Source organism: Peromyscus eremicus, unplaced genomic scaffold (assembly GCF_949786415.1).
Source record: "Peromyscus eremicus unplaced genomic scaffold, PerEre_H2_v1 PerEre#2#unplaced_72, whole genome shotgun sequence".
Taxonomy (NCBI): Eukaryota; Metazoa; Chordata; class Mammalia; order Rodentia; family Cricetidae; genus Peromyscus; species Peromyscus eremicus.
This window is the reverse complement of record NW_026734313.1, coordinates 790,097-806,520: the sequence shown is the minus strand read 5'-3', so window position 1 is coordinate 806,520 and position 16,424 is coordinate 790,097. Positions and strand designations below refer to the sequence as shown.

The window sequence follows — 16,424 nt, the reverse complement described above, 5'->3', positions numbered from 1 at the left end:
AGGAACATTACCAAACTCCTTCTATGAGGCTACAATTACCCTGATTCCCAAACCAAACAAGGATACAACAAAGAAAGAGAACTACAGACCGATCTCCCTCATGAACATTGATGCAAAAATACTCAATAAAATACTGGCAAACAGACTCCAAGAACACATCAAAACAATTATCCACCATGATCAAGTAGGATTCATTCCAGGGATGCAAGGGTTGTTCAACATACGAAAGTCTGTCAATGTAATACACCATATAAACAAACTCAAAGAAAAAAACCACATGATCATCTCACTAGATGCTGAAAAGGCATTTGACAAAATCCAACACCCCTTCATGATAAAGGTCTTGGAGCGATCAGGAATACAGGGAACATACCTAAACATAATAAAGGCAATTTACAGCAAGCCAACAGCCAACATCAAATTAAATGGAGAGAAACTCAAAGCAATTCCACTAAAATCAGGAACGAGGCAAGGCTGTCCGCTCACCCCATACTTATTCAATATAGTACTTGAAGTTCTAGCCAGAGCAATAAGACAACATAAGGAGATTACGGGGATACAAATTGGAAAGGAAGAAGTCAAGCTTTCCCTATTTGCAGATGACATGATAGTATACTTGAGCAACCCCAAAGATTCCACCAAGGAACTGATACAGCTTATAAACACATTCAGCAACATAGCAGGATACAAGATCAACTCAAAAAAATCAGTAGCCCTCCTATATACAATAGACAAAGAAGTGGAGAAGGAAATCAGAGATACATCACCCTTTACTATAGCCACAAATGACATAAAAAACCTTGGGGTAACACTAACCAAGCAAGTGAAAGACCTATATGACAAGAACTTTAAGTCCCTGAAAAAAGAAATTGAAGAAGGTGTCAGAAAATGGAAAGATCTCCCATGCTCATGGATAGGCAGAACTAACATAGTAAAAATGGCAATCATACCAAAAGCAATCTACAGATTCAACGCAATCCCCATCAAAATACCAACACAATTCTTCACAGACCTGGAAAGAATAATACTCAACTTCATATGGAAAAACAAAAAACCCAGGATAGCCAAAAGAATCCTGTACAATAACACAACCTCTGGAGGCATCATGATCCCTGACTTCAAGCTGTACTATAGAGCTACAGTAATAAAAACAGCTTGGTACTGGCATAAAAACCAACATGTGGATCAATGGAATCGAACTGAAGACCCTGACATTAATCCGCACACCTATGAACATATAATTTTTGACAAAGAAGCCAAAAGTGCACAATGGAAAAAAGAAAGCATCTTCAACAAATGGTGCTGGCAAAACTGGATATCAACATGTAGAAGGCTGCAAATAGATCCATATCTATCACCGTGCACAAAACTTAAGTCCAAGTGGATCAAGGACCTCAACATAAATCCAGCTACTCTGAACCTGCTAGAAGAGAAGGTAGGAAGTAGTTTTGAACGCATTGGCATAGGAGATCACTTCCTAAATAGAACACCAGTAGCACAGACACTGAGAGAAACAATCAATCAATGGGACCTCTTGAAACTGAGAAGCTTTTGTAGAGCAAAGGATATGGTCAACAAGGCAAAGCGACAGCCTACAGAATGGGAAAAGATCTTCACCAACCCCACATCTGACAGAGGACTGATATCCAGAATATATAAGGAACTCAAGAAATTAGACATCAAAATGCCCAACAGTCCAATTAAGAAATGGGCTATAGAACTAAACAGAGAATTCTCAACAGAGGAAACTCAAATGGCTGAAAGACATTTAAGGAATTACTCAACATCCCTAATCATCAGGGAAATGCAAATCAAAACAACTCTGAGAAACCACCTTACGCCTGTCAGAATGGCTAAGATCAAAAACACTGAAGACACCTTATGCTGGGGAGGATGTGGAGCTAGGGGAACTCTCTTCCACTGCTGGTGGGAATGCAAGCTTGTACAACCACTTTGGAAATCAATATGGCGCTTTCTTAGAAAATTGGGAATCCATCTCCCCCAAGATCCAGCTATACCACTCTTGGGCATATACCCAAGGAATGCTCAAGCACACCACAAGAGCACTTGTTCAGCTATGTTCATATCAGCATTGTTTGTAATAGCCAGAACATGGAAACAACCTAGATGCCCTTCAACTGAAGAACGGATAAACAAAATGTGGTATATATACACAATGGAATACTACTCAGCAGAGAAAAACAATGACATCATAAGGTTTGCAGACAAATGGATGGATCTAGAAAAAATCATCCTGAGTGAGGTAACCCAGACTCAGAAAGACAAACATGGTATGTACTCACTCATAGCAGGATACTAGATGTGGAACAAGGATGACTGGACTGCTACTCACATCACCAGAGAGGCTACCTGGAAAACAGGACCCTAAGAAAGACACGGGGATCGCCCAATGACAGAGAAATGGAATGAGATCTACATGAACAGCCTGGACATGATTGGAGGTAGTGAAGGGCGAGGGTCGAGGGAAAGAGAGCTTGGGGGAGCGGGAGATCCCAGCTGGATCAACAACAGAGAGGGAGAACAAGGAATAGGAGACCATGGTAAATGAAGACCACATGAGAATAGGAAGAAGCAAAGTGCTAGAGAGGCCCACAGAAATCCACAAAGATACCCCCACAACAGACTGCTGGCAATGGTCGAGAGACAGCCTGAACTGACCTACTCTGGTGATGGGATGGCCAAACACCCTAATTGTTGAGCTAGAAACCTCATCCAACTACTGAGGGATCTGGATGCAGAGATCCATGACTGGGCCCCGGGTGGATCTCTGGGAGTCCAATTAGCGAGAATGAGGAGGGTTTATATGAGCGAGAATTGTTGAGACCAAGGTTGGATAAAGCACAGGGACAAATAGCCAAACGAACGGAAACACATGAAATATGAACCAATGGCTGAGGGGTCACAAACTGGATCAGGCCCTCTGAGTGGGTGAGACAGTTGATTGGCCTGATCTGTTTGGGAGGCATCCAGGCTGTGGGACCGGGTCCTGTGCTCGTTGCATGAGTCTGCTGTTTGAAACCTGGGGCCTATGCAGGGTCGCTTGGCTCGGCCTGGGAGGAGGGGACTGGACCTACCTGGACTGAGTCTACCAGGTTGATCTCAGTCTGTGGGGAAGGCTTTGCCCTGGAGAAGATGGGAATGGGGGCCGGGCTGGGGCGAAGGTGAGGGGGGCGGGAGGGGGGAGAACAAGGGAATCCGTGGCTGATATGTAGAACTGAATTGTATTGCAAAATAAAAATTTAAAAAAAAAAGATATTTTTGTATATTGATACAAAAAAAAAGATACAAGGGAGATGACAAGTCCTATTCCTACCAGTAAAGGAAGGACTGTCTCTCATCTTTGGTTAACAACAGTGTTGCTTCTTCCTGCTCATATAGATAGACCTATGGAACAATCACAACAGGGGTAGAAAACCCTGGCAGGGGGTGTCTATGCAGGAGCTTATCATTCCCTGATACCAAAGAAGAGGAAGAGCAATGCACGTCAGCCTGGAAGGAATGATGTTAGTGAGACATTGGTCCTGGGATGAAGAAGAGTGTATTGACCAGCACAGCTGTCAGCAGAGGTCTATTTCTGAATGCATAAGAGAAGCAGTTAGAGGCACTGGGGTGGGTAGTGAAAGGGAAAAGTTAACAACGTATTGAAGAGACTGTGACCAGAGTGGCCTGGGCATTTCATCTTAGTTGTGTCTCCTGTTGAAGATATATTCATGGGTTAGTATGGACTGGGAGACTCACACCAGCTGTTGAGAAATAAGAATATCAGCAGAGGGATGTGCAACAAAAGTGGTGGGATATAGTTTTCCCTCGAGTCCTGTTCTTTGCCTTTCATTCCAGGGGTCATCATAGTAATGGTAAGATGGTTATTTAGATTGTAAAACAGGACCAGCATCCTTGGTTGCTATCACTCATGGATCCAATTTCATGGTGTTTTGTCCTCATAGGTTTCCTGAAGGGGAAAAAAATCAGTGGTGAGTATTAAGTTGAGAATTAGGGTGTTGAGCAGAGGCAGTTCATGCCTGTGACAGAACAAAGACTGTCATTAAAATAGCAGAGAAGGAGGGTTTGAGGGGCATATGGCATGGGCAGTCACCACCAGATCAGGAGATTTTGTTGTTCTGGAAGGGGTGGCCTTTATCCATCTCCTCTGTTCCTGACCAGTCATTGAGTGGCAAGCCATCTTTCTGGTTGGCAGGGTGATGTTGGACATTTCTGGCTGGGACCTGAATAGGCCTTGGCTGGTCCTTTCTGTGGAAAAAAAACACAAACAAAGGAACCTCCTCCCGCTATAAGGAGGGGGACAGGTTCCTTCCATATTCCATAGATGGGATAATGCCATCTTATCAAGATTGGACTGTGTAGATTTTGGAGAAGTAGACTATCTTTAGAGTGGCTATTGTCATTGCCGATTGCATTGTTAGAGGTATAGATGGTCTTTTTTGTCTTTATGTTGACCATTGCTAGTTTTTCAAAATTTTAAATTTAGGACTGAGTATATAAGACATACCCTGTAACAGGTAAAGGCTGAAGAACAGTGGAAAGTCTTGGCAGCCAGGTCCAGGTGTGATGTAGTAAATAGGCACCTCAGCCTCTTGTCCCAGGTTTGAAACAGATACATATTAGGGACAGAAAGTAAAGTTAAAAATTAGCTTTTATTAAATTTAAATATTGACTAAAATGGAATCTAGTTAGAGCCGATATTTGGAAACTTGTTAGTTGATACCTTCAATATATGTTTTCAGATTTCTGTGAACAAATCCCATTGTTACCGTAACCTTTTATATATAAGGCTATATTGTGATACTTTAAGAAGCACAATACCCAGAGTCCTGGTCCTTGGGCAGGTGTTACCTTTTAAGAACTAGAACTTGCAGAATTCTAGGAAATTACCTGATCTCTGGGAAGGCACTATCTTCTAAGAACAACAATTCCCAGAAATTCCAGGATATTGCTTGGTCTCTGGACAGGGATTATCTTTGAAGAACTGCAGTTCCCAGAATTCCAGGAAGTTTCCTGATTTCTGGGCAGGCACTCTCTTTTAAGAACTATTTTAATTAATAAATCAACCTATTGATGAATTTAGTTTATTTTTGTACGTCAATTGGCATTACAGGTAGCTACATTGTCTCTTATGTCAGGAAGTTTCCTTTTGTCTCAACCTATCTAGCAGCTGTTATAGGGACAGGGAGGATGCCTTCCATACCTGCTCTCAGCTGAACTGAGGCATAGTTTGTCAGAGTCCAGAGCTTAGTAGCTTGTTATTTGTAGGTGATTTTTGAATAGTGATTGCAGCCACGTGGAAATCTGTTGAGGTATAGGATGGTAAGAAATTTAAATTCAGAAGCTTAAGATAAAATCGTATATTTGGAACCCTTTTTGTTTGATGAGTTGACAGGTGGGTCATATAAGAGTTCTTGAATCTTATATGAATTTTATTTTACCAAAGGAGATAAACATTTTCCATGTCTCAGATTATCATTGTATTGAATCACACTGTAGAAAAGGAAGTTAGTGGGCGTCAGTAAAAATGATGCAAGAGATTTACATCTTGGTGTGATAGCAAGGGCTATGGCTTTGGTGAAAAGCATGAACATTGTTTCCTATGTCCAGAGAATTCAAAATAGATTGGACAGAGAAGTCTTGAGTCCATTGAGAAATACTTTTAAATCTATATTTAGAGAACACTTAAAGGAAACTGAAAATCTTGAGCTTTTGATAAACAATAAATAGTCAGTGCTCTACCAGCTTATCAGAACTCTGCTGACAATGTTTGTAGCTAGAGTTTTCCTGCCTGGCCCACAGTCAGGACAAATCTCTCTCACCCGCCAGTCCCACAGCCGCTCAGACCCGACCAAGTAAACACAGAGACTTATATTGCTTACAAACTGTATGGCCGTGGCAGGCTTCTTGCTAACTGTTCTTACAGCTTAAATTAATCCATTTCTATAAATTTATACCTTGCCACGTGCCTCGTGGCTTACCGGCATCTTCACATGCTATTTCTCATCGTGATGGCTGGCAGTGTCTCTGACTCAGCCTTCCACTTCCCAGCTTTATTCTCCTCCTTGTCCCGTATATACTTCCTGCCTAGCCAACGGCCAATCAGGGATTTATTTATTGACCAATCAGCAACACACTTGACATACAGACCATCCCACAGCACTTAAAACTCTGGACTTTAGAGTTTTAGTATAATAATAGCATAGTAAGGGAGAGAAATTGGAACCATTTTTATACACCTTAGGCCATTTTTATGCCTTTATAAATTGTATCCAAGTATCTTAAAAACATCTTTTTTAACATCCTCACAATCCAGGTCTTAATGTCTTTAGGCATTGTTGTTTGCATTCACATACATTAATAACTTGCAAATAACAACTTATATCTATATATTTAAAAACTTAAGTTACCCTTTTATCACAAGTTAAGCTTTCATATCTTCAGACATTTATAGCTTGCATTTATACATCTTAATACACCTTCTTAGACCCTAAGACATTTGCCTAGATCTTTAAAACTTAAGGTTCAAACTTTACACCCTATTTATACATTTAATAGATTTTTAACCAAATCTAATAAAATGAACTTATAAATTTGGAGGTGTAGAATATTTACATAAACCCAGTTTAATTTTTTGACTGTGCCATTTTTAGTCTTTTTTAAATATATATTTTATTTATATTTATTATATAAAATAAATATGTTTATATATTTATTATAGATAAAGTGGTCTTTTATTATAATTTATACAGTATTCTGCCTGTATGTATGCCTGAAGGCCAGAAAAGGGCACTAGATCTCATTGCAGATGGTTGTGAGCCACCATGTAGGTCTTGGGAATTGAACTCAGGTTCTTGGGAAGAATAGCTAGTACTCCTAACTGCTGAGCCATCTCTCCAGTCCCCATTTTTAGTCTTTATGTTAGGATGCTCAGTCTGACGCAAGAGAGAGAGGGGCTTTAAACCATGTTTGAATCTAGGAAGGGGAGAGCGAGACCTCAACTCTAGATAGAGCCTTTTAATAAGATGGAACGGAGGCAAATTTTACCATTATTGATATCTATATCAAAAGAATATATAAACTTTTGTGAACCCGAATCTAGTGGCCAGAGATCTCAGAGATATTTTTTGAGGTCCGACCAAAAGTAGTTAGCCCTATGATGACTTGAAAGGCAATAAGGGTGACAGAGATAAAATATTTAACCCACCTTTGTCTCCATAACATATTTCAATGACACTTATAAACATAGCAGAATTCACTAACAGACAAATAGACCAACTTTTAACGACACAGCTTTCAAATGAAACCTTCTCCTGAGAGGGATATTTCCCTATGAATTTTTAACCTTCCCTGATGGGCATCCTATTGATTCTGAAATAAAAGAGAAGAGTTAGTAGAATAATAGAAAAGGGAATTTCAATGGGTCTTTAAGGCTTTGTAGTCAGGATTGTAGTATCTGGGAGACTGTGAAAGGCAGCACTGTGGAAGTGTTGGTTGGGGAGACTGGACAGCAGACCCCAACCCTGGCCTCCATCACATGCCCCTGCCATCCAGAGCCTGCTGCCCTGAAGGCCCCTAGCAGATAGCAAGGGGTAAAATATGATGACATTTTGATGATATCTTTCTATAGCAAGTATTTATCTCACTTTCCTGTAGTAAACTTTAGGTCAACTCATTGAAAACTATGTCACAATACCTATAAATCATCTGCCACATCTATCTGGAGATAAAATGTGTTCAAAACCTGTGGAGAATAGCTGTGAGACTGAGTCTTCCTTATGACAGCTTGACCTGGAGCTAAACCATAGATTTTATGGCCATCCTCTTGCCTCAGCCTCCCTAGTGCTGAGATTACATAGGGAGCCAAAATGACTTCACAGTCCAAAACATTTTCAACCCATGATTACCGAATATTTTATAATCACAGTGAAGCTGTCTTGTGTGTTTGTCTCACAGACTGTGGATCTCACGGGGAAGAGTACAGAACAAGGATCCTCTTGATCCCTAAAGATCAAAAGTAAGGGAGAAATGGTGGGAAGCTTGCAGACAAAACCTCCCTGTCATGCCTCAACCAGAGATGAGAGTTCACTTAAGGAATGTGAAGAGAATTACAAATACAGTCTGTAAGATAACGCTTACAAATGTGACCGCACATCAGGATGGTTTGAGTGGGTGTGATTTGGTTCTCACTTAAGGTGTGAATTGGCTCTGACTTGAGGTGTGAATGTGCTGCACTCTCTGGCCATTTCTGTGCAGGAGAAGCATCATGGCGACACTGGTCTAGACTGATGCTGACAAAGTAGAGTCATGGGCAAACCATGTAAGACTACGTCCCCACTGAAACTAGAGGGGAGCAGACACTTGCTTTTAGAGTCAGTATTATTGAGTTGGGCTGTACACGGGTGATGTTCATTGGAGTGAAGATGTCATTGAAGATACCGAGGAACCATTGAGTGTCACAGGAAAAACTCAGAACAACCATAAGGTCTGAAACCTGAGGACTTTATGTTACATCATTTGACTTATATGATTTAAGGGGGGAACTGATTCCTTCAAGCTGTCCAGTGACCCCTACATGGGTGTCCTGGCACTTATGTCTGTACACACAGAAACACACACAAACACACACACAAACACACACACACAAACACACACACAAACACAAACACACACAGAAACACCCAAATATATACTCAATCAAAAAATAAAATACTAAAGATTTGAAAGACATGAGCTGGAGAGACAGTCTGAAGAATAGTTCTTTAGGTTGTAAGACTGTTTAAAGATAATGAAGGAAAAATTAGACTGTAGGACATAATCATCGAAGTTGACCAAGATGGAGGATATCAGGCATATTTTTCTCCTAAAATCTCCAGGGAATATAATAATGATCATTTGAAAACAGTCCTCACAACATGTGTGTGGGGATGGGACATCTGAACCATAATTTTAATAGCAATTCCAAAGCAGGATGTGCTGTCTACATTAATCCTGGGGGGACTGATTCAGTTTGTGGAGGTCTCCCTCACAGATCATGAGAGGACATGCAGCAGAAGAGATTGGGAACCACAGATGAAGACAGAGAAGCAAAGAAATCTGTAGGATGCTTTCAGTAACATTTTATTTTTAAAATTTTATTTACTTATTTAACGTGTGTATTTAAGTGTTTATACATAACATTATACTGGAATTTTGGGTGGGATTTTTTTAATCATCACCAGTTTACAAAAGGGAATTGTAGATTCTTTTTGGGGGTTCTTAGTGTCATTATCAAAGGAATTTCAAAATGCATCAAATAGAAGCAGAAAGATAAGTTGATTCAAGTTGAAAAATAAAATCATCAGTCATTGGATGAGATTTCTAGCACGACATTTAGGGTGTTTGGCCATCCTATCACCAGAGTAGGTCAGTTCAGGCTCTCTCTCGACCATTGCCAGTAGTCTATTATGGAGGTATCTTTGTGGATTTCTGGGGACCTCTCTAGCACTTTGCTTCTTCCTATTCTCATGTGGTCTTCATTTATCATGGTCTCTTATCCCTTTTTCTCCCTCTCTGTTCTTGATCCAGCTGGGATCTCCCACTCCCCTAAGCTCTCTTTCCCTCAAACCTTGCCCTTCATTACCCCCACTCATGAACCAGATGCAAAGATCCACGGCCAGGCCCCAGAAGGAGCTCCAGGGGTCCAATTGGCGAGAAAGAGGAGGGTTTGTATGAGCGAGAACTGTTGAGATCAAGATTGGAAAAAGCACAGGGACAAATAGCGAAACTAATGGAAACACATGAACTATGAATCAATAGCTGAGGACCCCCCAACTGGATCAAGCCCTCTGGATAAGTGAGACAGTTGATTAGCTTGAATTGTTTGGGAGGCACCCAGGCAGTGGGACCAGGACATGTCCTTAGTGCATGAGCTGGCTGTTTAGAACCTGGGGCTTATGGAGGGACAATTCACTCAGCCTGAGAGGAGAGGACTGGACCTCCTGGACTGAATCTACCAAGTTGAACTCAATCCCCAGGGGAGTCTTTGCCCTGGAGGAAATGGGAATAGGGGGTGGGTTGGGGGGAAAGCAGGGGGGGAGGGGGGAGGACAGGGGAATCTGTAGCTGATATGTAAAATTAAATTAAATTATAAAAAAAAAGAAAAAGAAAATCATGCCATAATTCTCAGAGGCTTCTCACAAGAAGGAAATGAACATGTCATGGAAAGAAATTATGAACTCCAGTTAAGCCAGCATGGAATTCAGCCACACAATGGAAGACAACAGCTTGGTGGGGTGTGGTGTGTGGGAAAAGACTAAAGAATGCCAATCTTAGGGCAAGATTGCTTAGAGCAGAAAAGTGACTAAGAACAGCTTGGCTGTTCTCTTGGGCTAGGCATGGGAATCTGCAAAAGTAAAGTATTTCATGGGGATAATTTTTCTAACCTGTCTTTAGCACGGCTAAAAGTGAGTCCAACATCCTAAGGTGACCCTTCCTTCTTGAGGCATAATACCTCAGCAAGGGGATAGAACCATATAACTTGAATGGGGAGTCTACCATCAGGCCAGAGATTCTACTCATTAGCCTAGACCAGGTTTACCCTTAATGGACTACGCTGTTACACGAATATCCTCTCTTCTGAAGTGGAAACCCAAAATCATTGAGGAACCAGATCAGGGATCAGAGAACTCAGCCATTTCTGGCATCTCTGATATCTGGAGAGGGTGATGGTGCTCAGAGGTCCACAGACACTCTTGGTTTTAACCAAGAAAGAAACTGGTTATTCTCTTTGCTGGGTCATTAGTATGAACTGCATAGTCAATAGGTGTCCCCTTTTCTCATCTTCCTCCTCTGAATAGGTAATCTCAACTTCAATATGTTTGTGGGCAGAAGGCTCCTATTGTTCCTTATAACTGAAGTGGGACACTGGGTATGAAAGAAAGGGAACCACCCAGAACGATCTGTCTAATAAATCATAGAAGGACACTGAAGTTCCATTTGTGTTACAGGTAAAGGGAGGGAAAAGATACTTGACTGGAGGCTGGCACGAGATATAAGAATGAAATAAAAGCAGGAGTTATTAGAGTGGAACATTCTAGGCAAGGAACTGGGAGAAGCAAATGTCAGAGTTTTTCAGCATCCTCATCAAAGTGTATTTGTGATGGGATCATAAGACCATCCATTACACTGCTCAATCAATTTCCTTTGACCTCAGTGGCTGGACTCAACATCTGAGAATTGCTCGATTTCTTCATGTTGTAGAAAGATTAGATTTAGATATTGGAGGTTTGAAGGAGATTGGCCCCTGTACACTCATATGTTTGAATTCTTGTTCCCACGTTAGTGGAACACTTTGAGAAGGTAGAAGAGGTGTGGCCTCATTGGAAGAGGTGTGTCACTCTGTTAGGATTTGAGGATTCACAAGACTCACATTTGGAATGCAAGCTCTACATGGGATGTCTCCATCAAATTCCTCCTCTTGGAACTCAGGGAAGACTATAGAATAGGAGGAGAAAGAGTGTAAGAGTCAGAGGGGATGGAGGAAACCAGGAGATCAAGTCACACTGATTTAACTGAGCAAGATGCATATAAGCTCATAGAGACTGAAGAAGCAAGTACAGGGCCTGCAGGAGTCTGCCACATATCCTCTGAATATACATTACTGCCTATAGCTTAGTATTTCTGTGGGACTCCTGAGTGTGGGAATGAGTGGGGCTCTGATTCCTGTGCCTGTTCTTGAGTATCTTTTCTTTCTGTGGGGTTGCCTTGTCCAGTCACAATATGATGATTTTTTGTTTTCTCCTAGTATATTATGTGTTGTCACATTTGGCTGTTATCTCTAAGAATACCATTGTTTTCTATGAGAGACAGAAAGAGTGCATGCAGAGGAAGGGGCTGGGTTAAATAGAAGGAGGGGAAACTGTCATCAGAATATATTGTATAGGAAAAGAGTCCACCTTCAATCAAAGGAAACAAGTGAAAGTAATTACATTTTATTTTGTATGTATGAATGTTTGCATGAAAAATGTATGTGCACTACACATGCCGGGCACACTGAGTGGTCAGAAGAGAAGAGAGCATTGGATCCCCTGAAACCTGAACCACAGATGGCTGTTAGCCATATGTAGGGGCTGTGAAGCGACCCTGGGTCCTCTGTAAAACAAACAAGCACTCTTAACTGTTCAGTCACCTCTCCTAGGATGGTATTAATAACCACTGAGTAAAATTTAGACAGAAATGGAAAATAAAGCCTAATAAACTCTAATACATTTAAATACATATAGAATGGACAAATATTTTGTTCTTTTAAGGCAGTACTTGTAAAACTTACCAAGGAGAGACTAATACTTGGAGAGAATCCCATTTTAATCCAATGTATTGTACATTGACCTTACCAAGATATGGTCACAGATGACATGTCGATATCTCACCTTTCACTTCTATTTATATCTTACTCAGAACTTCATAACTTAGTCAGGCTTACACACTTTCTTCTGATGCTTGGAAATTATCCAGTCATATTAATCTTAATACACATTTTTGTGCTACAGATATTTTCATTCTCACACCTTTTCAACGATATCTTTTCCTGTTTCCTGTTTCCTTTTTTCCCTTTCACCTTATGATAAAACAGAGCAAATAGTAAATTAAATTAAAAAGAAAGTTGACTCCAAACTACATGTGTACCATAATAGCAATAAATTAGTATCTCCAGTATACATAGTGTTAAATTATGAAGCTCTGTATATTCCTCTGCAGACACCATATACAATAGGTCACTCAACAATATTGTCTGCATTGTACAGTAGAGAAAATGTTCTCACGTAGACATGTGTGTGGTCTCCATTGATGATAAACAGTAGATGGGTCAAGGCAAAATATCAAGCAATTGAAGTTGACAACATCCAACAGAAAAACAAGGAAAAGCCCTGATAAAATGTCATCTTGAAGCAATGGCTGAGGAGTTTTAGACATATGTCCCCTCTATCCTGTAGGTGGATGAGCAGCCCATTACTGTTTCTATTGTAGACATCATTATATCTAGAGATAGACAATAGCCCTCTCCTTGAAATATTTTCCCCCAGTTGTAATGAAGTGCATGACGTCTTTCCCCTTGGCCTGTTTTGCTGTTTACATTGGAGCTTGTCACAGAATCAGAGCCCATCCTGACTCAGGGAAGGGATATAGAGGACTGTTGAAACCAGGTGTTTGTGCCTCAACTGAGTAGACAAAACCCATCTCCAGAGCCTGCTTCTCAGTGAGCTCACAGAGCTCCTGGCAGTGCACACACAAAAGACTTTAGATCCTCTGTAAAGTTGAAGGCTGCAAATGATGACTCTTTGTAGATGACCAGTGATTATAGAAGGAACCAGGTGTGTGCTGGATACGTGTATTCTGGACAGAAGTTTCATGTCCTGGGATGACAGGCTGGATCCTATGCATCTGAAAATCTCCTAATATCCTCATGCATTATCAAAAGTAAACTTACACACACACACAAACACACACACACACACACACACACACACACACACACACACACACCTATATATAATCACTGTGTAGCGAACAGATGAGTCAATACCATACAGTGAATATTGACTCCAGATGTGGACTCTGGTATGGAGATGTGCTCTTCCTTGTCTGTCCATGTTTGCTCCTGCTGAGAGAATCCTACAGCAGTGTATAGCATATTGCAGGTGAGATAGATTTATTATATTATTCTTGTAAGTTCTGTGAAGTGTTCCACAGTTATTCAAACCAGAAAATGAGTATTTTATGGCTCACCCTCTATTCCTAAACAAATATCCACCATTAAATAAAAACAAAAATATTAAAAATTATACATTGTACCCATATCCGGCAACAGAGTATACCATCAGGAGAACGGCAAAAGAAACAGTAAAAAAATCCAAATGAGTCTATTAGGAAACTAGGAGCTTAGTTTTAAATTTCAATGATGATAAGGAAAATCTCATGCAGTGAATCCTAGAAATGAAGCTTCTGTTACTTTATGGATATTTGTCCATCCAGCAAAATTTCTTTAGAGAGAGACAAAGAATGTTGACCTGGACATGTGAGTAGCAATCTATCATTGCACAATATTTTCCCTATCCACATGCCAGCATTTAAGATAATCATGTGTGCAAGAAAGACACAAAGAGGAGCAGAGCATGTAAATACTGCTTGGGGGCCTTATGTGGGTCTAGGCTCTAGGAGAAGCACACATCTCCATTTTCAACTGTAAAGTGCATGTCTGCCAATTAAAAATCACATGCCAATACATATGGGTTATTAGCCTCATCTATGTGAGATAACATTTCCATAAACTGTTCAAACAACAAATATAAAGATGTTTACACATTTGACATACGGCTGGGAAAAGAAAATAAACAAGAATATGGATATAGGGGTTGGAGAGATGGCTTAGAGGTTAAGAGCACTAACTGAAATTTTAGAGGTCCTGAGTTCAATTCCCAGCAACCACACAGTGGCTCACAATTATCTGTAATGAGGTCTGGTGCTTTATTCTGGTGAGCAGACATACATGCAAATGCAATACTGTGCACATAATAAGTAAAGAAATTTTGTAAAAAATAAAAAAGATATGTATGCATAGTATGCATTATGGATTGCATTTGCTCTAATACAATATGTTAACACATTAATATCCTAGGACTGTTGCGAATATTTATAGGATGACTGGTATACTTTTTCATTCTGCTCTCTCTCATTTATTAACTTATTTTTTTTCTTGCTTAGGGTGCAGATACAGTATTGTGAGATTGGGTTTCCTTATCACAAGTTGGTCTGGATCTCACTCTACAGCCTGACATGCCATTGACTACATTGCAATCCTCCTGGCTCAGTCTCCCCAGTGCTGGGATAAGTTCAGTGAGTCAACATGTCTGGTTTATGAGGAAGAATTTTCAAACAACTTTTACCTAATAGAGTGTGTACGGCTGTTAGTAAAGCTGTCTTCTATGTTTGTCATGTTGACTGTGGTTTGCAGCAGTTGAAGAGCACAGAACAGGGATCCTTAGGATCCCTAAAGATCAACAGAAAGGGAGAAATAGTGGGGAAGCTTGCAGTCAAAACTTCAGTTACATGCCTCAACCAGATGCGAGAGTCCATTAAAAAAGTGTGTAAGATAACACAAATAAAATTTAGGAGGTACAAGCCAACAAATGTGACCACCAGCGTGAGGATGGTGTGGGCTGCTCTAGTCTCAGCATGGCCTCGGTGGTTCTGATTGGCAGCGATGATGTGCTGTGTTCGCTGGTGATGTCTATGCAGGAGAAGCACCATGGAGACACTGGTCTAGGCCATGATGCTGATGAATATGGCATCATGGGCAAAAAGCAAGATGACAATGCCTGCACTGAATCCAGATGTGGAGCAGATCCACTTTCTTATATTGTTAGTGTCATTGCCTGTGCTCTGTGGACCCCTGATTTTCATTGGAATGTAGACATTATTTAAGACACTGAACAACCAACAACTGTAATGAGAATAACTCAGGACATCAGGGGCTCTTCCTTGAGGCATCAGCCTACCCCAGTGACCAGGAACAAGAGTGACAAACTGATGGATGCTCAGGACACAGGTGGAGCACATGTTTGTGCTTCGAGCCACCAGGCGAATGAAGTACCCAATTTTGCATTGCAGGTTAGTTTGAGGACTCCTTGGAACAAAAACCATCACGTTGTCTGGAAATGCATTGACAAGGAGAATGAACACATTGGCCACAGCCAAGTTGGTGACAATGACCTGTGTGGGCCTCAGTCGAGAGCCAGTAAAGATGGGAGAGAAATTATGGACAAACAGAAGAATGTTGGCCAGTGTCCCACACCCAATCTCGAAAAGCAGGAGTGTCTGTAGAGCCAATTCCTCAGTGGCTTTCCGAGTTTTATTCTGAGAGGACATGGAGACAACCTCTGTGCAGGCTGGAGTGATGACCAGGAGGAACACTGCTGTCTTCAAAACACTTCTCAATGTCTGAGCATTAGAATGATTTATGTCTTACTTCTTCTATGAAGGGAGACACTATGGTATCACAGTATAGGAGCTTGTCCTGGAGAACACTGTATAGACAACCCAGACTATTATTTTGTATTTCATGTACTTTCCCTCACCTCATGATACAAGTGTATTAGTGATACAACTGTATCATTCTTGGTCCACACGTCACCCATTGTCACACATTGTGGCATATAAACATATGAACAGTAAAACGGGGAACACATTATATCTTTCGAATGCAACATCTTCCCTCAATGATAAAATGTGTTAAGAAATATAAATTCGAGGTTGGAGAGATGGCTCTTCACATGACTCTTGTTCTAATCCAGCACTCACATGGTCGTTCACATCACCTATAACATCAGTTGCCCAAGTTGAATGCCCTCTCATGGTTTTTGTGG

At 40.8% G+C, this 16,424-nt stretch overlaps 1 long non-coding RNA gene and 1 pseudogene across 1 annotated transcript; both read right to left on the bottom strand.

The window, feature by feature from the left end:
* Positions 1-3,816: 3,816 nt before the first annotated feature.
* Positions 3,817-4,616, bottom strand: LOC131901344 (uncharacterized). The gene is made up of 3 exons (XR_009376506.1): positions 4,529-4,616; positions 4,115-4,269; positions 3,817-3,970 (listed from the first exon to the last, which is right to left on the bottom strand). It is a non-coding gene; the product is annotated as an uncharacterized LOC131901344 (long non-coding RNA).
* Positions 4,617-14,991: 10,375 nt separating this feature from the next.
* On the bottom strand, positions 14,992-15,957 carry LOC131901341 (vomeronasal type-1 receptor 4-like; annotated as a pseudogene).
* Positions 15,958-16,424: the final 467 nt, after the last annotated feature.